Below are 23,550 nucleotides of genomic sequence, written 5' to 3'. Positions count from 1 at the left end.
CTTACTCTGCAGCTATTGCTTTAGCTAACCCAGGTGCTGCTAAACATCTGGTTGATACTAGCCCCACTCTTTTGAATAAAGACTAGAAGGCTTTTGATAGATTTGGGTAAAAAGTATACTCTTTTGCAACACTTGTTTTTAGGAGTCTCGACTGTCTTGTCTTTAAGAATAAAAGAAATATGTTGGCTGCTTTTTCTCCCTCTGAGGAGAAATCTGCTTTCTCCATAACAAAGGATAGTCTAGTAACTCTGTATGACTGTATAAAGATCCCACTTCCCTTGGCAGTCCCTTAATCCTTCCAAAATGCCTGAACCTCACTTTATCTTTTTGGCAACAGATCGTTTCAGACAGTTGGCTTCTCGAAGTAATTCATCAAGTTTACAGATGGCAGTGGGAGGCCATTCCTCCTCATTTGCTAGGCCAAACTTTTTTTCCCTACCTGTTTTTTAGCATGTGCTCTCCCAGGGAGTGATAGAAGCTGACCTTTCTTAATTATGGAATGGTCATATTCAGTGATGTTTCTTATGACAAAGAAAGAAGATTCTTGGATACCAGTCCCTGATCTTTCCTTTATAAACCTGTTTCTGATAGCACCCATGTACAGAATAGTGTCACTTATCCATTTATTATCCCTTATTCTTCATTTGAGTCTTCTAGTAACCTTAGATTTAAAAGATGCATCTCATCACATTCCTGCAGATCCAGATTTCGGGTATTTTTTTATAAGGTTTTCTCTGTCTGGATGACATTATCAGTTCTCTGCCTTTGCCCATTGCTTTATCTACTGTTCCAAGGGTACTCTCAAAGTGTTTAGCTTCTGTGGTAGCCTATTGCAGACTGCAGAATAGTCACATGTTTTCTTATTTAGGTAGCTTGCTTATTTTTGTGCAATCTTTTTCAAAGTGCTGGGAATCTTTCACCAGTGTGTGGGATCTCCTGCACAGTCTTACCTAACTCCCTCCCATAGCATTGAGGTGTCTCCTGGACACTTCAGGAGCTTTTCTTCCACAACAGATTCCACAACAGAATGTAGTTCTGTATCTTGATCTATTCCTGAGGTTGTCCACCCAGACTACTGTCTCAGCAAGGGAATTTCTCAGGATTCTAGTCCTCATGGCATTTATAATTCTAATGATACCTTTGGCAAGATTTCACATGACAATGAGTGAACCCACGTGACCGGAGACCATTAATTTTGTGGAGTCCCGCAGGGATCTGTGTTGGGACCTCTCCCAATTGCCATTTACTTGTCTGAAGTAAAGGCCAGTACCAAAGGGCTGTGGCTGGCTAAGTTTGCAGATGACTGCAAGCTAGGTGCAGTGATTGAATCCTCAGATAACTTGGCAATCCTGCAGGAAGTTTTGTCCCAAATAAATAAATACTGACAATCATGGACCGAAACTAAATGCCAGAAAATGCATTATTGTGTCCTTTGGGAAGTCCTCTACCCCAGGGAACTACCACATCGGAAGTATGCCCCTACGAGATGACCCATTTGTTTGAGATTTGGGAACTTCTGTGGACAGTGACCTAATTTTCAACCATGTCCACTGTCATAAGAAAGTCATCCTGTATTTCACAGCTTATAAACAAAGGGATTGTGTCTAGATCTCGGATTGTCAGTGTCCCCCTTTACATAGCCCTCATTAGGCCAATCATTTAGTATAATGCCCCCTTTGGCATGTATCTGTCCAGACACATGCAACAACGGGAGTGGCCACAGAGATGTCTTACCAAAAATGTACAAGACCTAAGCAATTTATGTCCTTTCATATCACTGTTGCAGTATTCCTAACAGAAGGGATCTGCTGCTAAGGATAGCCCAGTGTCTGGCCAATGTACCAAAGCCATAGTATTTAGAGATGCTCTGTCATATGTACGCTCCCCACACAAGGCATAGGGCATAAAGGTGACATATGGATGCATACATTTCAGAACTTACTCTGCCAGTCCGAAGACCATCATTGAATGCTGGTCTGAATGCTTTTCTTCTGTGCTGGATGTTTTTCGTGTTTCACTGTTGCAGTCATTACATTTGGGTAATCTGCTGGCAGGTTGCCCTCGGTCGGCCTAAATAACAAAGTCTTGGGTCCTGCGTCGGTTGCTGTCTCCTCTTTCATGATGTCCGGTCGTCAGGGGTATAAAACATGCAGCCGACACCATTTTAATCAGTCTTTCTTGCTGCATGGTGCCCGAAGCAGAAGCAGTTCGCATGTGCCGGTCGGCCGACTCCTGAAATTTTCGTTTTCGAGTTTCAGAACCGAAGTCTTCAATCTAAAGCTAAGTACCCCATTGGGGAAACTTTTTCTTGCTCCTAACCGATGTCAGTAAAAGTTAATAATTGCATTACTTGTGAGAAGCAAATGCCTCAAGGATTTTCATTTGTACTGTATTCCTTGCCTAGGCCCTGATCACAAAGTGCCTTGCTGTCAGTTTTGTGCTAAATTTAACCAACGCACTATTAAACATCTGTATATTTTTGCTTCTAAATATTTTGGTTCACAATTTAACTACCCTGAAATGTAAACCAAGAAAGTGCGGCTTTTCACTAGTAACAAATAATCCCAGAACAAAAAAAGCCGTAGAGTGGAATGCAGCACTATTTCAAATCCAATACACGAAAGTGACACCAACCACGTCTTGAACGCTTTTATTAAAATAACCACATGCGTTTTCGTCCTTTTACTCTAGGACTTCATCAGATAAAACTGTTTTACAAAAAACTCCACTTTTATACTTTATTAACAAACAATTAACCAATAAAACACCAACTCATTATTTTAAATAAGCCAATCAACTTCATATCTCATTAATATTTATAAAATATTCGTGTATGTAAAAAAATACTTTTCAAATCAAATTATCTTTTGGATACTTTTTAAAAAAGTTAGTTTTGACATCGTTTAATACATCATTGGGAAAGTTCATTTATTTAAAATTTAACCATAAAAGTCATGCACCATAATAACATCTGTGCAAAATTTCGCAAGCATTAAAAAACTTTGGTCCTGTACCCCCTCTAGTGTCAAGAAACTATATAACATGTTAATTCATCCTTCAATTTATTTTTCACTTTTTGTATGTGTATTATTATGTTTTGTAATCATGAAATGTAGTCAGTTAGCAATCTGACTACCCGGAGTTCACAAAAAACGCAAGGAAAAAGAGACAGACCGTCGAGGTCCAAAACCGACTGCGAACCTTCTCAGCCAGTCGCTGGTTCGCCGGTACTCAGTGAGGTGTTTTCGCAGCCCCTGCTACCCGCTACGTTTGAGTTGCAGGCCTCTACCGAGACCCATTCGGAGTCCGGTATGCCGTGAGATTCACAAAGTTTTGAACCCGCGGATGTCTCTCCCTTGGATGGGTCCGGAGCTGCTGAGCAGGCACTGGCCTCTGAGGGTGTTTTCAGGCCTCAACATTTTTATATTAAACTGACGCCATCAACAAAAACAAGGACAGAAACGACTTCTATGTCTAAAAAACGTACGCATGAACCACGTGCTCAGGCCCCTATGCCTAAAAAACAAATTATCAAAATAGCTGAGGATTTAATTACCTTGATCAGGCCCCCCCCCCCCCCCCCCCACTAAGAGGCCTGGGCAAGGCACAAATTATGAATCTTCAGATCAGGTTTCCATTTCTTCTTATTCCTCTTCTGATCAGGAATTTTCTATTCCACTTTGAGGACTCTGATGCGGAGGAATCCATCCCATCTGCTTCTCCTCCTGAGGATTACTCTTTTGGAGAGACTTTGCATACTTTAAGGGAACATTTCCATTGGGAGAGTCAGGACTTCTCTGAATCAAAAAAGAGGCTTAGGGATTTCCTTCTTCCTCAGCATAGGCCTTTGGCAATACCTCCTGTATTAGACATGATGTGTTCTCGGAATGAAGCATGGCTCCTGATTCCCTGCCCTCTGGCTCCTAGTAAGCCGGACAGATGTTACAGGGTTCCTGACTCTCAAAAATTTATTTTCAAAAATCCTGCTGCTGATCCTGAGACTATTTCTCAGGGTCCCAAGGGTGTTAAGGCTTCTACAGCCAAAAATCCTACCCCTTCTGATTGAGATTTCAGGGCGCTGGATAGATGGGGTACGAAGGTTTATACTTCTGCAATCTTGGCAATCAGGGCTTTGAACTGCCAGTTTCATATGCTTAAATATCAACAGCATGTTATGGGCTTACTGAAACAGAAAATTATGTTGATTTCTGAATGTGTGGAAAATAGAGTTACAGGATTTATTGCATTCAGCAGAACAGGTTGAAAAGCATACTTTGCAATGTGGTTTTGATTCCTTGGCGGTCTCTTGCAGGGCCGCCGTAACTGGATCTGTGATGAGAAGGCATGCCTGGCTCAGGGAGCAAAATCTGCCCGATCATGTTAAAGCTAAAGGATGCCCCTTTACAGCACGACAGTCTATTTGGTAATCAGGCAGAAGAGGTTTTAAAGAAAATGGAAGACAAAGCTAAATCTATGCAAACTGTTAAAGATTTCTTGCAAGTGCAGCCACCCAGGTTCAGTAGGCACTGGCCTACTAAGAATTGGTCCTTTCCTGTGTCCAACAGAGCCTCTCAGGGCAACCCCAGGCACTCAAAAGGCTCCAGATATCAATCACAGGGATCTTACAGGTTAAAGCAATGGGGTGCCTCCACCTCCAAATCTGGAGGTAACAAAGGACAGCCCTACAGTAAGCAGTCTCAATGACTTTCCTCTACCATCTCCAAGCACCTATCTTTTGGCAGCCCCCTTGGGGGGGCAAACTAGCACTTCATGCTCAAAATTGATGGTTAATTACCTAGGACAAGTGGGTATTAAACATAGTATCCCAGGGGTACATATTTCATTTCCATACTTTGCCAATTCCAAACGGATGGCCAGATCTGCCACAAAACCAGTGGGCAGAGGCCCAGAAACAAGTCAAGTCCCTCATGGATATGGGGGCTATTCAACCGGTACCAGAAAAAGAAAAAGGACAAGGATTTTATTCAAGACTTTTCCTGGTACCCAGAAAAGACAAATCATGGCGTCCAATACTGGACTTATCGACTCTGAACACGTTCCTGGACATTCCAAAATTCAAAATGCAGACTTTACAACAGCTCCTCTCTATGCTAGGCAGGAATGCCTGGTTGGTAACTCTAGACTTGAGGCATACCTGCATATCCCAATAAGGGAATCTTGCAGAAGATACCTCTGCTTCAAAGCAGGTTTTTTGCATTACCAATTCTCTGCACTGCCCTTTGACTTGTCTACCGTGCCCAGGGTCTTAACAAAGTGCCTGGCACCAGTAATTGCATTCTGCAGACAAAGAAACGTTCACATTTATCCTTACCTGGATGATGGTCTCATTCAGGCAGAGGACAAGGACACTCTTCGTCAACATCTGGCATTTGTAAAAAGGCTTCTAGAATGCCTAGGGTACACCATTAACGAAAAGAGATCACAACTGGTACCCTCTCAAATAATTACATTCCTGGGTGCAAGCTTGAATACAACTGCCCAGATGGCTTACCTCACACCAGACAAACAGAAGCAATTGACAGTGTACTTCAAACAAATGGCAACAAAAGCCCAGTTATCTGCAAGACAAATTCTGCAGGCTTTGGGTTTCATGGCATCCTGCATTCTACTGATTCCATATGCGAGACTGCATATGAGAAAACTTCAGTGGTACCTAAAAAGCTTAGGAGTCAACATTGTCACAGCCTGGAAACAATGATTCCTCTCATTCCTTGCCTACAACAGGAGTTTCTTTGGTGGGCAGAGACATGTCACCAAAACAAGGGACTGTCATTCACTTTACCCCCTGGCACCCAAACCCTAATTACGGACACATCAGACTATGCTTGGGGGGCTCACCTGGCAGGGAGATGCATTTAGGGCAAATGGAGCCCAAACCAAATGCATCTACATATCAACCAGAAAGAAATGCTAGCTGTTCAGAATGCTCTGACAGCCTTCAAAGACGTACTTCATCCAGGACAACTACTGCTAAAGATGGACAACACCACAGTAATGTGGTACATAAACAAGCAGGGGGGGTACCCATTCATACCCCCTTTGCAGACTGGCCATGGCCTTGTGTAACACAGCCTTGACTTAACAAATACATCTTCAAGCTCATTTCCTGCCAGGAAAGCAAAATACTCTGGCAGATGACCTAAGCAGAAGTCATATGGGCCCACATGAATGGAAACTGGATCCACAAATCTTCAGCATGTTAACACAGAAATGGGGAAGCCCAGACATAGATCTATTTGCCTGTCCCCAAAACTATCAGTTGGACAAATTCTGCACAAGAACTCCTCACAAAAAAGCATGGAAAGTGGATGCTCTATCCTTCAGCTGGAAAAACCTATCAATCTATGCCTTTCCCCCCTCTGCCTCTACTCTCCAAGGTCTTACTAAAAGTCAGACAGGAAAAAACAAAAATTATTCTAATTGCTCCGGACTGGCCTCGCCAAAACTGGTACCCGCTTCTAAGGAATATGTCGCACCTTCCTCCATGGTACTTGCCTCAAACACCATCCATTGTCTCTGCAGAACTATCAAATTCTGCACAGTCAGCTCCAAACTCTGAATCTTGCAGCATGGCTAATCAACTAATTATTCAAACCGCATCTCTCAGTAAACCTGTGTTGGATCTCATTTTGGAAGCCAGAGGGCCTAGTATTAGCAAATTTTATGCTGACAAATGGAAGAGATTCTGTGCTTGGAACCAAGCACAAGGAATAGACAGCAAAGCCCAATATTCTTCAGATTTTACAATACATAACTGAGATGCTTGACAAGGGCCTATCTTTTTCTTCAGTAAAAATCCATGCCTCTGCCATCTCGGCTCATTACAACACAGAGCCTCCCCTCTTTTCTCATCTACTACTTAAACAGTATCTCAGAGGGCCCAAAAATGTAAGGCCTCCCAGGAGAGTGCCAACTCCTGCATGGGACCTCAATTTTGTGCTGGAAAAACTCACCCTGCCTCCTTTTGAACCAGCAGCCTACTGCTGATATAAAATTTCTTTTTTGGAAGACAGCTTTTCTTTTGGCAGTCACTTCAGCTAGAAAGGTTTCAGAACTACAGGCTATCATGGCAGTGGAGCCTTTCATTATTTTTTACCCGGACAGGGTGGCCCTCAAGACCAATCCTTCTTTTATGTTTAAGGTGGTATCCAGTGTGGCTCTTAACCAGACCTTTCACCTGCCAACTTTTTTCCCAAATCCACAGAACAAGGGGGAGCGGATTCTGCATTCATTGGATGTACACAGACGACTGAGATTCTACTTAAACAGGACAAAATCTCTAAGAAAGTCTGAACAACTACTGGTAGCATTTGCTGCAGGATCAGAGGGGAAGGCGATATCAAAGCAGACTATTTCTAAATGGATAAGCCATTGCATTCATTTCTGCTACTTGCATCATGGTAAACCTGTGCCCAAGGGGATCAGATCCCATTCCACCAGGGCTGCCTGTACTTCAGCAGATTTTCTCAGAGGGGTACCTACCAGAGACATTCTAGAAGCTGCTACTTGGAGCTCAGTTCATAGGTTCACAAAGCATTATCATTTACCTCTCTTTTCTAAATCCAGGGCAGGCTTTGCCACTGCAGTTCTGCAGGACCTTATAGCCGCTCCTAATGCTGTTTAGCTCCATCCTCCCATCCATAGCTTTGGGATTCTACCCAAATGTAATGACTGCAACAGTGAAATATGAAGAACATAGTACAGTTGTGTACACTTACCATAAATGTAGATGTTAGAGTGTATTCACTGTTGCAGTCCGGGTTACCCACCCTCCAGCCCCCTTTTCTATAACTTTTCTTTTTTTCACTATACTCACAGGCCTTTGTGGTGTATTTGCTTTTAGTTGAAGGTAAATTTTTTTGTATCTGAGGTGCATTTATATATTTACTGTTTATACATATCATTTTGCTCCACATTTGGGGGGCACCTGACATCCGGGGCAAGAAAAACTGATTAAAATGGCGTCAGCTGCATGTTTTATACCCCTGATGACCTGACGTCATGGAAGAGGAGGCAGCAACCGACGCAGGACCCAAGACTTTGTTATTCAGGCCGACCGAGGGCAACCTGTCAGCAGATTACCTAAATGTAATGACTGCAGCAGTGAATACACTCTAACATCTACATTTATGATAAGTGTACACAGCTGTACTTTTCATGTCATCCAGAAAGGGAAGCTATCAGTGTGGGAGGCAGATTACCTATAAAGATTGTCATAACCAGTGCCTCTTTTGTTTGGGTGCTTCTCATGTACACAGTGTTCATCTGACAATCATTTGTCCCGAAGACCCTACATAGTTGTTTACTTCATAACTTGGATGTCCACAAACAACTCTGATACTATCTTGATGGAACAAAATCTTTCAGAACTTCTAATATGTTTTTAATTTCTTGTGAAAGTAAGAACTGACAAACCTGTGTCAAAGCAGACTTTCTTTAAATGGTTGTCTCAGGTATATTCCCACCACAACAGAACTATTCCAGGCAAGGTCAAGGCTCACTCTACCAGGGCATTGGCTTGCTTTTTGTTTTGAAAGGGTCAGATTTTAGAAGCAGCAACTGGATTTTCTGTGCATACTTTTCCAAAGGATTGTAAAGTAGATTCCCTCTCCAGGTCTTAGTCAGGCTTTGATTGGACTATCCTCCAGGGGCTCATGGATCTTTCTCCTTCGTTCTCCCATCACAGTGATGAACATAATACAGTTGTTTAAGTAAACTTATTTATTTTATTTATTTTACATTTGTTGACCGGGCTAGTCAACTGGATATATGTCCATTTTCAGTAGAGGCCTGGGGAGAAATGCTCCACAAAGAACAGACAACATTTAAAAATAAAATTACAGTTACAAAACTAATTTCAGTTACAGATACGTTAAAGTTCAGTTAAGATAAAATACAGATAAAATACCCCTCCCCCTATTATCAAATTTAAGGATTTTTATTATATATTTTTTACACTGTGGGAAAGTATCCAGAAGGAGGAGGGAAATTCCCCCATCCTCCATGAGCCCCTGGAGGATGGTCCAATCAAAGCCTAAGACCTGGAGAATGAATCTGCTTTACAATCCTTTGGAAACTCACTATAACAATAGATGTTTGAATGATCACTGCAGCAGTAGCCATTTCCTCCCTTCACCCCCCTCCTTATTTTTTTGTTGAATTTTTTTACCTGGATGAGGACACGTTTATTTTCTTAGCATCATCCTGTCAGGGCTTGGCTTTGCTCTCTCTGTTGGCATTAAAGCTGCAAAGGAAATGTGATGCCCAAACCTGTCTTTAGTCAGCTTCACTCAAGCTAAGAGTTTGGATACGGAGAAGGTATCCTGAAGCTTTGGTAGCTAGCTGGCTGTTGTATCCTATGCAGGATGTAACCCGTATAGCTTAGGGTCCTGCAGCAGTGATCATGGCATATCTACTGTTAAGGTAAGTTTACATACACAACTGTACTTTTCATACTGCTTTACCCAACCTGTCTTGATTTTTCTGCCTGTTTGATCTCAGAACATACATGGACCCTCTGTAGGCTCTTCATGATCTTCAGCAAAGAGAAGACAATATACTGCCCGGGCATAACCAGATGGCTGGGCAGCAAAAAATAAGTGATCTGACCAGAGGACAAGGGATAAGAACTGAGATATATAATACCTTTCAAATCTTTCCCCTTGTTCTAAAAGAAACCTTTAGATAAAGCCAAAGGGGCATAAACACATGCATGATGCGTCAAACTCCTTGAAGACATTAAATAAGGAGACTATCTGGATTGAATGAAATCTGAAGCAACTAAATAGACAAAATGTTCACGGTCTGTTGACATGACTATACAGGGATATAATAACCCAGTAAGAAAATGAGAGGCAAAATAAAAAGGAAATAGTAAAATGTGTAATGGGAGCTCATTTAGATCAAGATAAGTTCATTAAGAGACATCGGGCAAATGTAAATGTTCTTGTGCACTCTAGTAATGCTAATATTTAATGTCTATAAGGAAAGATGCTTTTTACAAAAGAAGGTAATTTAAAAAACAATTTATACATACAGTTCTTAAGCAGGCTGTAGTGGAAAATAAAAAATCAGGTGCAAGTAAGATAAAGTTCCAACACAGTTTGGGAAGGAAAAGAAAAAAAAAGGTATTAACACTTCTGCTAATTGGGAGGTGGAGGTAGTATGTTGGAGGAAAACTGTTAACAGAGTGACTGCAAGGGATTCCTACATTAGAGCAACTGTTTCACTTACGGAAAATTGTGTACTAAATTGTGCGCTGTATATAGTTTGTCTCGTTATGTTTAGTAGCTTAACATGGGGGTAGTATAGTTCTGGACCACATAAAAGGGACAGACAAGTAGAGAGGATGAAGAGTGTGTATTAAAAAAAAAAAAAAAAAAAAAAAAAAAACATAGAAATTAAGTCTGAGGAAGGCATTAAAATGGAGTGCAAATCACAAACGCAAAATGCAAAGAACAGGAAAGAGGAAGTTAATAAAGACAGAATGAGGAAGTGATTATGAGGTGTAGCAAAGAATGAGGCACAGATAGTAATGCTCCAAGGGGACCCATCTGAATGAAAGCACAAGGACCTATTAAGGAAAAGTCCATATACAGGGTACTCTGTGGAAATGTAAAAAGAAAGGACAGTGGATGCAATAATAAGGAAAGAAGCAAGTTTCAGTTAGAGGAACAAAGAAAAGAAATAGGAGATGTCACAATCAAAGGGCTGTGGTATGTCACACTTGACCTTGGCTGCAGTCTGTCTCCACCCACCCCTAAGTAGTGTTAGGGAAAATACTTCCCTTGCATCCAGGAATGCTGATTATAGCAGAGGGACTGGAGTATTAAAAAAAAAAAACAAGTTCAGATGTCAGAGCAGGCCCTAGACAATTGTAAGTATCTTTGGAGTTGAGGTATTGAGAAAGTTGCATGCATATGTTTGAGCTGAAGGACATTATAACAGAAAAACATGAGACGCATTATACATACTTTTCATGGAAGTGCAAGACTAGGCGGGTGCTATTTTATAACAGAACACAAGTTGCCTTGGAAATGTTGAAATGCAAAATTTAGTTCTGCCTGACCATGTGTGAGGGAATACAGAAGTTGGAATGTGCCAATGCCTCTCTTAAAAAAGGTGTACTTTAGGGATTGGGTGGACAAGACTGTAGGTGAGGTAGACAAGACTATAGGTGAGGTATTAAGAGATGGAAGAAGGACATTTGGCCACAAGATGGGAGCCATTTAAGTTGAAAAATAAATTGGTCAGATTAAAGACTGATGACCTCTGGAGAAAGTCTAAGTCAGATGTAGAGAGATCTTAAGCTAAGTTTAGCAATGACAAACGAGAGATGTAGACGAACCCCCCCCCAGGCTTGCATTCGCTGGAAGAGGCCAAGTGGGGTATGAGCCAATAAGATGAAGAAGCAAGACTAACATCCGAAATAAGCCTGGAAGATAACAAGGAAGCACTTGGGCTGCAAAATACTGCCCCCTCCCTCCAGGTTTAGATGGAGTACTGGTAAAATTTGGGGAGAAAGAAGTGATAAAGATATGTCTGCCACCATTTAACAGCACCTTAAAGGGAAGGGAAGTGCTGAAGTTGTAGTGCTTGGTGGTGATCATTACATTCCCTAAAGAAGATAAAGACCCAGCTGACCTTTGGGTCATATAGATGTTTCAGTACTAAACCAGAGCTATTAAAGTCTTCACCCATGTATTCGTGAGGAGGCCAGCAGCAGTTTAATCCATTCAGATCAGTTTGGTTTATAGAGGGATGGCACACTTTATCAACATAAATAGAACATGATGCAGAGAGAAGCAGAAGGGTTATAAAGAAATGTTAATGATCAGCTTAGATGCTGAAAAGGTGTTTAACAGGGTTAGCTGGATTTTATTGAGATGTGCCCTTGGGAAGACAGGTTTTCCACTGTAGTGGATCAGCTATATTTAATGTGTATAAAGAGCTCCCTTTTGAAATGTCTGGACGCGAAATAGAGTGCCGACACCCCTCCCCCCCAAAAAAGGCAGAAAAACGATCTTGCTGTTCTCCTTTAAACTTTTGCAGGGAGGCAAGCCCCCTCCTGCACCTCTGATGTGGGGGGCAATTCCCACACCCCAGCCACTGAGCTTATATATACCATCTCTAAAGAAAAAGGAATAATCTTGGTAAATAGTCATCTTGGACTTCTATGAAGTGTATTTGGCCATTCAGTCTCTGTGTCTCAGGGGTCACTCTAGTGGGTTCTGAAATTTCTAATTGTTATCTGTATGACTGATCAAGACCTGGTTAAAATGAGGGGAAGGGGGTCTTGTCCAGCAAAATTGAATTAATCAGATGCACACAATGGGTGCCCTTTGTCTCCTGTGCTACTTGCCTTGTATTTTGAACCCCTCGATTGAAGTATACAAGTGGAGGGGAAGGAGGGAGGAGAAAGTAGTTTTTGCTAAATGCATAATCCTGTATAGTATAAACTGGGAGAAAGATATGGATGAAAGTTTTACAAGATTATGTAATTTTAACCTGGTGTCAGGCTGCAGAGTGAATGAACTGAAAGCAAAATCAATAGGTTGAAACTGTATACCTATATACCTAGTTTTAGATTGGTACAGGAATACCCATATTTGTGGGGACACGTCAAAATGAAATGGTTGGGTGTGTGTTTAATGGGCAAGGTACAATTGGCCACAAGGGAGATGGTGAAAGAGTTAACCTAGAAGATCAATGCCAAGATCAAAAATGGCAGGTAATAATGGGTATGAACAGCAAAATACAGACGAAATGTTTGCAGTCCTACTAGTATTAACTGTAGCCCAGGCATGTTATTACCAACTGGATATAAATCTGTGGCAACAAATAAGTAATCACATGAGAAAAAAATTAAAACAAGGAGGAGAGAGAGTAAAATAGAAAAAGCTGAAACTTCCAATAGATCAGGCGAGTTGGGACTTATGAGTAAGCAACACAGGTCAAATGTATGTATTTGATACAAGAAATACTGTACACCCAAATGCAAGGTTTTGTTGTTTGGAAATGAAAGTTTGAATGTAAAAATGAAGAAATAGGGCTGTGGATAATCATGCAGTGTGAAAACAAATAACTATGTACATAATTATCTGCAATAATCAGCAGGAACACTACTAAATAAACAATACAGAGAGTCAAAGCCACGAAGTCTCCATACAGGCTTTTCACAGGAGACCAAGAGGAAAGCTCATAATAGAGGTGAAGGGAGAGGCAGAGATATGGAAAAGAAGTATTGAGCCTAGCTTCTGGAAACAAATATTGGAGGGGCAATTTTTTTTTAGAATGTTAGGAGGCGAAAGAAAATTTCATGATCTGAAGTAGTTGACTTCATTTGATCTTCAATCTGTGGGTTACGGATACGTATCAGATCTGACACTGCCACATATCCAACATCTGATCCAAGCTCCTCCCCTTACCCATAATGCCCCCCATCTCCTTCTTCCCTTCAGATTTTGTTTGCTTCCAGAAAAACTAGCATCGTGATCAGAGTTCTAGACAGTTCGTTGGGTTTAGTGAATATTTTTTCTTGAGTTTTTTGCTATCCTTCTTGACTTTCTTACTTTTCTACCTTTCTATCCTCCCTGCGTGCAGTCGCTTAAAAAAAAGACAAAAAGTTTCCCTCTCCTTTCTATTCTTTTTTTTTGTGTGTGTGAGTGTGTCCGGACCTGTTTAGACATGTCAGAAACACCTAAATCAGGCTTCAGAAAATGCAGCGTTAGCCATAAGCTTTCCCCAGCTGATGGCCACACACTGTGCATGGTGTGCTGGGGGCTCCTCACCTGCAAACCTCCTGCCCTGTCTGTGCTGGGTTTAATCCCAGAGCGCTGAAGGACAGGAGGGATAGACTTATCCTCAAGAGACTTCTTCCCGCCTCGGGGACTGTAGCCCCTGCACCCCCCCTTCCACCAGCTACAACTTCTTCCTCGGCCTCTGGGACTCAAACTCCCGCCAAGAGGTCCATGGAAGGGAGAAACCTAAGAAAGACAGGCCGAGGAAGTGGTCCCCTGACTGCTTGGCTCCGGCCAGCCCACTACCAAAAGTTAAGCCAGGCCTGGATCTCCTTTGCTCCATTCCCCTAGATTCTCCTCAGAGCCGGAAGAGCCCCAGATCCGATCACCTGTCAGGTCTCCCCTCACCGGCATTCCAGACCCGGTGTTTGTAGCATCCTCATCTCGCTCAGCCCGGAGCCTCAGTGAAGCAGAGATGGATAAGATGATGCGAGGTTCATCCGCACTCATATTCAGATGGAGATTTTGCCTGCCCCCTCTCCTTCTGGAGTGAGGAGTACACAGCCTTTTTTTCACGCCAATCACTCTTTTTCCGATCTAACTGGCAGTTTCGGAGTCTCTGGATCCACGGACCCTTGGGGTTGGCACCAGTGGTACCTTGTACCTCAACGCCGGCAATTACCCAGAGCATGTCGGATCTGACCCGGTCAGATCCGAGCTCTCTGAGCCATAATCTCAGAGTCGGCTCTGAGGGGTTGCTGTCTGCTCAGAGTGTGTTGGAGCATAGTATTCCCTTTGGCATCTCTGCTCCTGGAGTCTCTGCTTTGACTCCCTTGTCGGGTCAGAAGGGAACAGCTCCTGTTGCTACTTCTCAGGATGTCTGTTCTCCTTCAGCCTTTGATGTGATGGAGAGGGTTCTTTTGGTACCGTTGAGACCCTTGACCATCTCGTTCTTGGACTCCGCCCTGACTCCCTCTGCTTTGGGTACTGTCCTGACAGTCTTATCCTCTCAGGGACAACCTGTGTCCGTTTTACATCAGGAAGCTCCCCCTAGGTAGCGGCAGGACGTTGGCGAGTACTCCCCAGAGAGTCCCACTGAGGAGGCTCCTTGAACGGATGTGTAAGAGGAGGCACTTAGACTCCTCACCGGAGTCCCTCACTGAAGACACTGATTTGGAGGAAGTGGAAGGTTCCCCCCAATCACCTCCCCCTGAGGATGTCTCCTTTGGAGACATCATGGAACTCATACACCAAAGGGGGGGGGGTCTGCCTCAAAACCGACCTCAGACGAGTAATTGTTCCTCGAGGCATTTGGCACAGGCCCATCTACTTCCTGGATGTCCCCTCTCTTGGATCCTTTAGTGGACCTAATAACATCTCTGGTGTGGAAAGAACTGGACATGGTGGAGTTTGTCCCTGAGCGCCCGGATAAAGTCCTTAGCCCCCCCTCAGACAGGATGTGTTGGAATCAAGGGTCCCCAGTAGATGCTGTGGTTGTGGCAGCCAACATAAAGAAGGAGATCGCGCAGGAGAGCTGTATGGTCTATCCTCCTGACCAAGAGTCATGGGCAATGGACCGTTTCGGGAAGCGGGTGTACGCTTCAGTGACATTTTCCATAAGAGCGCTGAATTACATGGCACACGTATTTTGGCTGCAGCGAGACTTAAGCAAGGAAATCACTGAGTCGACCCCAGAGTCCATGTCGGCGGAGGGCAAGAAGACGTTCTCTGCTCGTATGGCCAGTCTTAAAGTAGTAGCCAGTACGTCCATCCATCTTTTCTCCCATGTCATGGAGGGAGCTGCAAGGGTGGCCAGTACCAGTGTTGCAATCAGCCACCATGCTTGTCTCCGGCTTTGCCAATTCTTGGAACCTTTTAAGGTGTTTGCAAATGCCCCATACTACAGTTCTTCCCTGTTTGGGAAGTCAGTTCGAGAGACCTTGGTCCAGAGTGAGAAGGACGGGAAGAACTTTGTCTGCTGTCGGGATCCGCTTCTCCTCCCCTCAAAGATCCTTTTCTAGGAATCAGCAAATGACGAAGATGATGTGATTCCGGAAGTCTCAGGAATTTTCCTGGGACACTCAGGATTCACCTTCCCCCAGAGGCAGAGGGAGTTATGGTGGATGCTGTCCTAGAGACAGAGGGGGTCTGAGGCACTTCGGGTCTTGAGAACCGTTCTCAGGCAGACTCGAGCAGCAGCCCTGTAGGGCTGCCAGACTGCTAATCTCTGGAGGCAGTCGGGGGTTATCTATCACTATACTCAGCAGCATGGGTGTCCATACCAACAGATCATTGGGTGTTGCAAATTACATCCAGAGGTTATTCCATCTTGTTCATCGAACCGCTTCCACACCGAATCGCCTCCCAGAGGTTCCACCCACACAAAGGGAGGAAGCAGCTCTGGAGATAGACAAGCTGCTAAGAAAACGAGTCATCTAACCCATCCCCCTAGACCAATCTGGATCAGGCATTTATTCCAGGTTCTTTTTAGTGCCAAAGAAAACAGGGGAACTAATACCCATTCTGGATCTAACCACCTTGAGCCTGTCAGTAGCCAAGGCAACGTTATGGATGGTAACTCTTCAATCCATCCCGCCCTACCCTGCAGGCCAGTGATTGGATGTGCTTGATCAACCTCCAGGACGCATGCAATCATATCAAGATGGACAGGCGCTCTCAGAGGTTTCTCTGCTTCTGGCTGGGAGCCAGTCATTATCAGTTCAAAGCCCTTCCCTTTGGTCTCACCACAGCCTCCAATGTGTTCACCAAGGTGATGGCAGTAGTAGCGGCTCACCTGAGACTTCAGGGCATTCAGGTCTTCCCGTACCTGGACAATTGGCTCTTCGCTGCCCCTTCCAAGCATGTACTTCGCCAAGCAAGGGATTATTTCCTTTTACTAGCAAAAAGACTGGGCATAACCATCAGTCTGAACAAGTTATCTCTAGCTCCTGTTCAGATCTTGGACTTCATTGGAGCTCGGGTTGGACACTATCCAAATGAAAATTTTCTTCACCTGATAGAGGGTACACAGTCTGAAGTTACACGTTTTGTACGTTCTTCAAGCCCAAGTTCAGACAGCAGAAACAGTACTGAAGGCATTGAGGTCTGTGATGCCTACGACAACCTATTATCCTTAGCACGTCTTCACATGTGGATTCTCCATTGGACTCTTGCAGTTTAATGGTCTCTATTAACTCTCCCATTGTCTCATCCTGTTCGAATCTCCCGAGTATGCAGGGATTCTCTTCAGTGGTGGATTCTTTCCCCGGACCTAGTCAGGAGATGTCCCTTTCTCCGTCCTTTCCCAAAACCCCGGTGACCACGGATGTCTCCTAGCTAGGGTGAGGGGGCATTGCTCGGGAAGGACAGTCCAAGGCACGTGATCCCCATCCGAGACCAGTTTGCTTATCAATGTCCTGGAGATGAGGGCAGTTCTTCTTGCGTTGCAGGCTCTTCATGCCCATCTTCCTGTAGGGAAGACAGACATGTCAGTAGTCTGGTACATTAACAAGCATGGAGGAACCAGATCCTTACCCCCTTTGTCACGAAGCCATGAGAGTGTGAGGATGGGTGATCTCCACTGGCCATTTTCTGGTGGCAGTGCACATCCTGGGACTGTCCAACATTTTAGCAGACAGACTCAGCAGATCTATCCTGATGCCTTACGAGTGGTCCCTGAATCCTTCAGTGGTGGAGCAGATCTTTCTAAAATGGGGTTATCCTTGCTACAGTCTTTTCGTATCTCCTTCCAATGAGAAAATCAGCAAGTTCTTCGTTCTGAAACCCCACCCCCACCCCCCACTCAGGGGGAAGCCCCCAGAGACTCACTGATTCATGCTTGGCTTCCCGGTCGTCTTTAAGCTTACCCTCCACTACCCCTCATCTCTATGTTTCTTCAGAAAGCTCGCAGGCTGGGGAGCACTGTGATCATCATCGTCCCATTCTAGCCTCACCAAGTCTGATTTCCCTCTCTCTGGTCTCATCTAGTAGTTCTACCATGGATGTTGAATCCAGTTCAGGATCTCATTTCCCATCCCTCTGTGATTCCTTACCCAGACCTGGACAGTCTGAAGCTCAGCTGCTCCAGCTCCCGTGATTATTAGGACTCCTAGTTTATCTTCCACTGTTAAAATCATTTTGATGGAGGCTCACAAATCTTCCACCAGAAGGGGTATACCATAGCAAGTGGAAAAGATTTTCCATATGGGCCTTGCAGCATGCATTGGATCCCTTTACTGCTCCTGTGTCTACAGTAGTAGAGTTTTGGCGGGGATTTTTCAGCAGGGTGCCAGTTCTTCCACTGTCAAAGTCCAACTAGCCGCAATTTTCATGCGAGGGAAAACATGGCTTCGTTGGCATCTTATAAACGTTGTAAGACCTTTCTTAAGGGTACCTTTCTTTTGAGACCTCCGGTGAAGAATCCTACGCCTCCATGGGACCTTACATTAGTGCTTCAGGCTTTAGTCTCGCCCTCTTTTGAACCTGCAGATTCAGTAGATTTGCAGTATCCATCTTGGAAAGACTGCCTTTTTAGTTGCCATTACTTCGGCTAGGAGAGTGTCAAGAACTTCAAGCACTATCGATCAAGGTTCTTTTGTATGATTTTTTCATAGGGCTAGAATGTCTTTGCATACTAATCCATCCTTTCTTCCCAAGGTAGCCTCAGAAGCAATATTAATCAGACCTTCAATCTGCCAGTCTTTTTTCCAAATTTCCAAAATAAGGGAGAATATAAATTACATTTTCTGGATGTGCATAGACATTTGCGGTTCTGCTTGCACAGTACAAAGGCTTTTCATAAATCTGACCAGCTGTTAGTTTCTTACTCAAAACCCTTTTTAGGTAAACCAATCTCCAAGCTTATGATTGCCCGTTGGAGTTCCCAAAGCATCATTCGGGCGTACTCTGTTTGGGGAGTTTCCCCACCAGGTCAGGTAAAAGCACTTTGTACTAGATCTATGGCTACTTTGGTAGCTTTTTGGTCTAGAGTGTCACTGGACGATATCTGTTCTGCAGCTACTTGGTCCTCATCTCATGCCTTCATTTCTCATTATAAATTGGACATTGTATCAAGGAACAGGGCATCCTTTGGCTCCTCCGTGCTCTGGAATATCCTTCCAAGTGGGCCTCCCAGGTGTATGGTAGGTGGGGACTCTGTCCCACAGGTTGAAGATCAGATAGTCAGCTACTTCAGATAAAGAAGTTGTGTACTCACCGTAATGTTCCATCTGAGTAGTTTTACTTCATTTGTCTTCAACCGTTCCCCCCTCCTTCCCTCAACCTTGTCATTATTGTCCTGGCCATGTACATCTATATATAGAACATGAACATCCCAAGAGCGTCCTTTGTTATGCCTTGGCTCAGGAAAATTTGGGTTGCCAGTAATGATAAGGTTTTGTTGGGTCGGGTGTATGTTATATGTTGGGCAGCAAACTCGAGCTGAAGGGAGGAAGGAGACTGGGGCAATTATGGGTAAAGGAAGGAACTTTGAGCTCGGATCAGATGCTGGATATACAACCGTGTTGGATCCGATACGGATCCGTAACCCACAGGTTGAAGACAAATTAAGTACAACTACTCAGATGGAATGTTATGGTGAGTACATAACATTTTACATGACAGGGACTACCTGGCTTATGTGGTGGTAGTGAATAAGCTTAAGAAAAAGATTTGAAAGCAAAAGATACAGGAGAGGCTCCAAAATTGGTTAGGAAGGGCCTCTTTAGGAGAGCATATAAAACCCCAAGGGAGAATGCAAGTAAAGTAGTAGAAAAACTTAAGTTTGAATGGAATAGGAAACTGTAAGTAAATTTGTCAACAGAGGATTGGAGACTTGTATGCCAGCTGCCAAGGTACGCTACTAAATCTAGAAAATTCAGGATAGTTGCATGGAAGTGCCTACATAGACTGTTTTGCACTTCATCTAGACTGGAAAAGATATTCCTACAGTTTTGAGAGGGATCTGTCTGTTTGAGATGTAGTGAAGAGCAAAGAGGAGTTTGGGAACACATTTTTTGGGAAGGCAGGGAACTGACAGATTACAAAAAATAGAGAAACCCCACTTACCCTACAAATTATGCTCATACGCTGGATAAGAGTAAGTCTCCCGAAGCAGGTAGCTAAGAAGGGGATTACTAAGAAATAGAAATTGAAAACAAGAAAAGAAAAAGTCCTTTTTTTATAGGAAGTGATGGTAAGTGTGAGTAAATTACTGGAATTGGAAAGAAAAGACTGGAAAATAGAACCGCTTTTGGTAAATAAATAAATGGAATAAATAAGAAACAAGGTGAGCATTAAACATAAATGAAGAAAGCACATCCTACATAAAACAGAGAGAAAGTGTTTGGGTCTGGATGTAAATAGTTAATATGTCTGTTTCATTGAACTGAAAAGAGCAATGTGTAATTCAAGTTTTTTAAATGGTATCAAGACTGGACCCTTGGTGGGTTTTTTTTACTCAAATGATTTTGATTAAAAAGCGTTATAGCATGCATGGACAATAAGAATGGTCAGTGTGAAAAAATCTCAGCCATTGTTTTCAAATAAATCGTACACAAAAGAATAGCAACCAAATAACAAAACCTGGATGGGTAGGCTGTAGGAATTACTGCTCGTACACAAGGATGAACGAATGGTATTTATTGTAAATCCACACAAAATACGAGGTTAAGTGCTTCCAACTGTTTACCACAGTCTTCCTCAGAGAATTGTTTTCAAATAAATTTGTCTAAATAAGACACTGCAAAGTGATCATCCTAAGAGTGAATGAAATGTATACCAAACAGGTAGTATTTGTAGTTGTGCATTTTGAGTATTAAAATAGGAGTTATTGTTTGGAGTTAAATAAGCAGGTATACCATTCATGAGGACTGCGCAGGTATGTTGGCATGTGTCAGTAAAGTGTTTCAAAACAAAAATTCTTCAGGACTTGCAGTTCTCTTTCAGAATCTGGGATTTACTCTGAATCTCAGTTAAGTCCAAGCATATTTCTACCCATTCCCAGGTGTTCCTCAAGTGTCATCTCAAATCTTCGATTATGTATTTTCTTCATTTAAATCAAATCTTCTTCGATTATGTATTTTCTTAATTTAAAACACTATTTTCAATCCCTGACAATCCTGTCCATTATAACATTTGCAGGAAAGAGATTCTGAGAACCCTGTGGTGTATTGACATCCTTCATTTAGTTGATTCTTTCTGCCCAGACTGCACATGAGGAAAATCCAATGGTACCTAAAGTTACTTTGGGTTCAGCAATGTCATCCTGTGTCCTTCTGCATTCCTCTTTCCATTCATGAAGAAGAAACTACTCTGGTAGAACACCTCAATAATCTTTTCAAATTCCACCTTCTCTTCAGTGTTTCAGCAAGTGCATAAGGCACAGCTTGGGGATGATTTGTTCATAAGATTTCAGAGTGCAAGGAAGTTATTAAAAACAGGATGGAAAACATATGAAAGCATAAAAGAAATGAGAAGCATTGAATTGTGGCTCTCAAATACTTCCCTCACCTATGGCCATCAGGAGCACTTCAGGTTCTGACAGGCAACATTATGTTGTATACTAGCAAACACAGGGCGCAAAATCTTGCCCTCTTTGCAGGCTTGCAGGGAAGGTTTGGGACATTTCTGTTCACCAGTGTTTTTTTCTTCAAGCTGTTTGCATTCCATCAGAACAGAACAGCTTGGCAGACCACATGAGCAGATTGAGGGACGACCCTTTCACAAATGGATGTTGAACAGTGAGGTTTACCTACAGATATATCCATCTATGGAATATCCCAATAATGGATAATTTTGTCTCCATTCTGAGCCGTCAGCTAAGAAGTTTTCTGCAGAACCCCTTGCAAAGAAGACTGGGCAATGGACAGTCTCCTTCGCTTGGAAAGAGAAGTTATTGTATGCCTTTCTCCCTTTACTCTTATACAAAAAGACCTTTTGGAAATTCTGCCACCCAGGATAACTACTTCATCAGTAAAACACCCTTAAAAGTTGATTCACTAGTCGGGGGTCTGGGAATTCATGTAGTGACCTAACCTTTAACCTACATTTGTCCAAGGTAGTAAGAAAGACCTTCTATGATATTGAACTTGTAAGCAAGAGCATGGCATCTAAGACAAGATTGGCCATCATAATACTACTCGACTCTCGTCAGACCCATCATAAAATGACCTCCTTTGCTATGTACCTGACCAGGCACATTAAACAACCGGCATCTACAAAGGATCCTTACAGAAAGAATACAGGGGGAAACGCAACATCCTGAGCTGATTGCCTCAAACCCCAGTCTTTTTACTTGGTATCATACAGACTTCTGAGAGGCTATCTTTGCTTGGCATACAAGGACCAGGATCCTGTTTTGATGAACCTTTTGCATCAGAACTACCAGAGTAAAAGACCTAAATTTTGCTTGCGGCATAAGAGGACATGTTGGAGACACAGATATCTATCTCAGAGAATTCCCTTTCTCTGGAACAGACTCCCCATCCATGTGAAGCAAAGTTCCTTCCTGTCCCAATTTAAGCGCAACTTGGACCAGTGGATGGATAATTGGAAATTTACCCACCCAGTCTCCGGCTCAAAAACCTGGTACTAGAAAAATCACACATCTAAATGAAGATTTTCTGTCTGGTGCTTTGAGAGGATGAGATCCTTAACCAGTTAGAAATACTTTCTTATCTTCTAATAACCATGTGAACTACTGTGTTTGGCTTTTCTGTGAAGGTACATTTGTCAGCCATCTCAGTGACACTTGCATTAGATCCACCTGCTTCTTCATATTCTGATATTGGGCAGTTCCTAAAAGGTGTCCTGCAGATTAAGCCACCCAGAAAAGCCATACCTCTTCATGGGCTCTGAATTTTAGGCTTGAAAAATTGACTTTGGCTCCTGTTGAACCAGCTTATTTAGCTTCTGTAAAGATTTGTACACAGAAAACTTTTCTTGGTGCTATAACCTCAGCTAAAGAGCTTGAGTTACAAGCCTTAATGTCTATCTGCCCTCTTCTAGTTTCCCATAAGAATAGTGTTTCCCTTCAAACCAATCCATGTTTTGTACCCAAGGTGGTAATTGAACCAAATCTATACACATTTCTGCTTTTTTTTCCCCTAATCCTCAAAGCAAGGGTAAAGGAATTTTTACACTTGCATAGTGTACACAGTCTAAGATTTTATTTGGACAAGACAGAGGAAATCAGAAAATCTGATCAGTTTATTCTCTTTTAGGGTAAGAAACAAGGGTTTTCCAGATGGATATCCCTTGCCTTCTTTTTTCTGTTATTTTCATTTTAAGTCTCTCTTGAATAGTGTCAAAGCTCATTCTACAAAAGCTTGTGGCTTCCTCAAGTGCCTTTTGCAAGGGCTTAGGCTACAAGTCCATTTTAGAAGGAGCTACTTTGTCTTCCATTCATACCGTTACAGAACATTACAAAGTCAGCGCCCTCTCTAGAGACAGAAATGGTTTTGGCATTCTCCAGAGTTCACTGGATTGAATTTTAGTTCCTCTTACATTGCATAAAAAGCTTTTGGAATTGTACCTTTTATCCGCATTACTGCAATGGTGATTTAATGATGAACATATTAGAGTTGTGCAAGAGCTTAATATAATGGTAGATTTTCAAATATGTCACTGTTGATTTATATTCGCACTCTACCCATCCCCTGTTTTTTTTTAATCCTGTTGTGGCCAAGTTGGAACCCCTATTTTTCCTATCATTGCCCCTCTGTTTTTGTCCGAGTCTATTCTTGTTCTGCTTAGCCTCAGTAACTTCCTGGGGCAAGAAAGCTCTTTGGAT

At 42.8% G+C, this 23,550-nt stretch overlaps 1 protein-coding gene across 6 annotated transcripts in view; it reads left to right on the top strand.

Annotated features, from left to right (window-relative positions):
• BAG6 (BAG cochaperone 6) overlaps positions 1–23,550 on the top strand; it is a 2,260,316-nt gene that overhangs the window by 609,843 nt on the left and 1,626,923 nt on the right. The window lies entirely within an intron of this gene.

This window comes from Protopterus annectens, chromosome 9.part0 (genome assembly GCF_019279795.1).
Source record: "Protopterus annectens isolate FY-2018-M chromosome 9.part0, PAN1.0, whole genome shotgun sequence".
NCBI classification, from domain to species: Eukaryota; Metazoa; Chordata; order Ceratodontiformes; family Protopteridae; genus Protopterus; species Protopterus annectens.
Note: the sequence above shows the minus strand (reverse complement) of the source record. Positions and strands in the feature narration are given on the sequence as shown.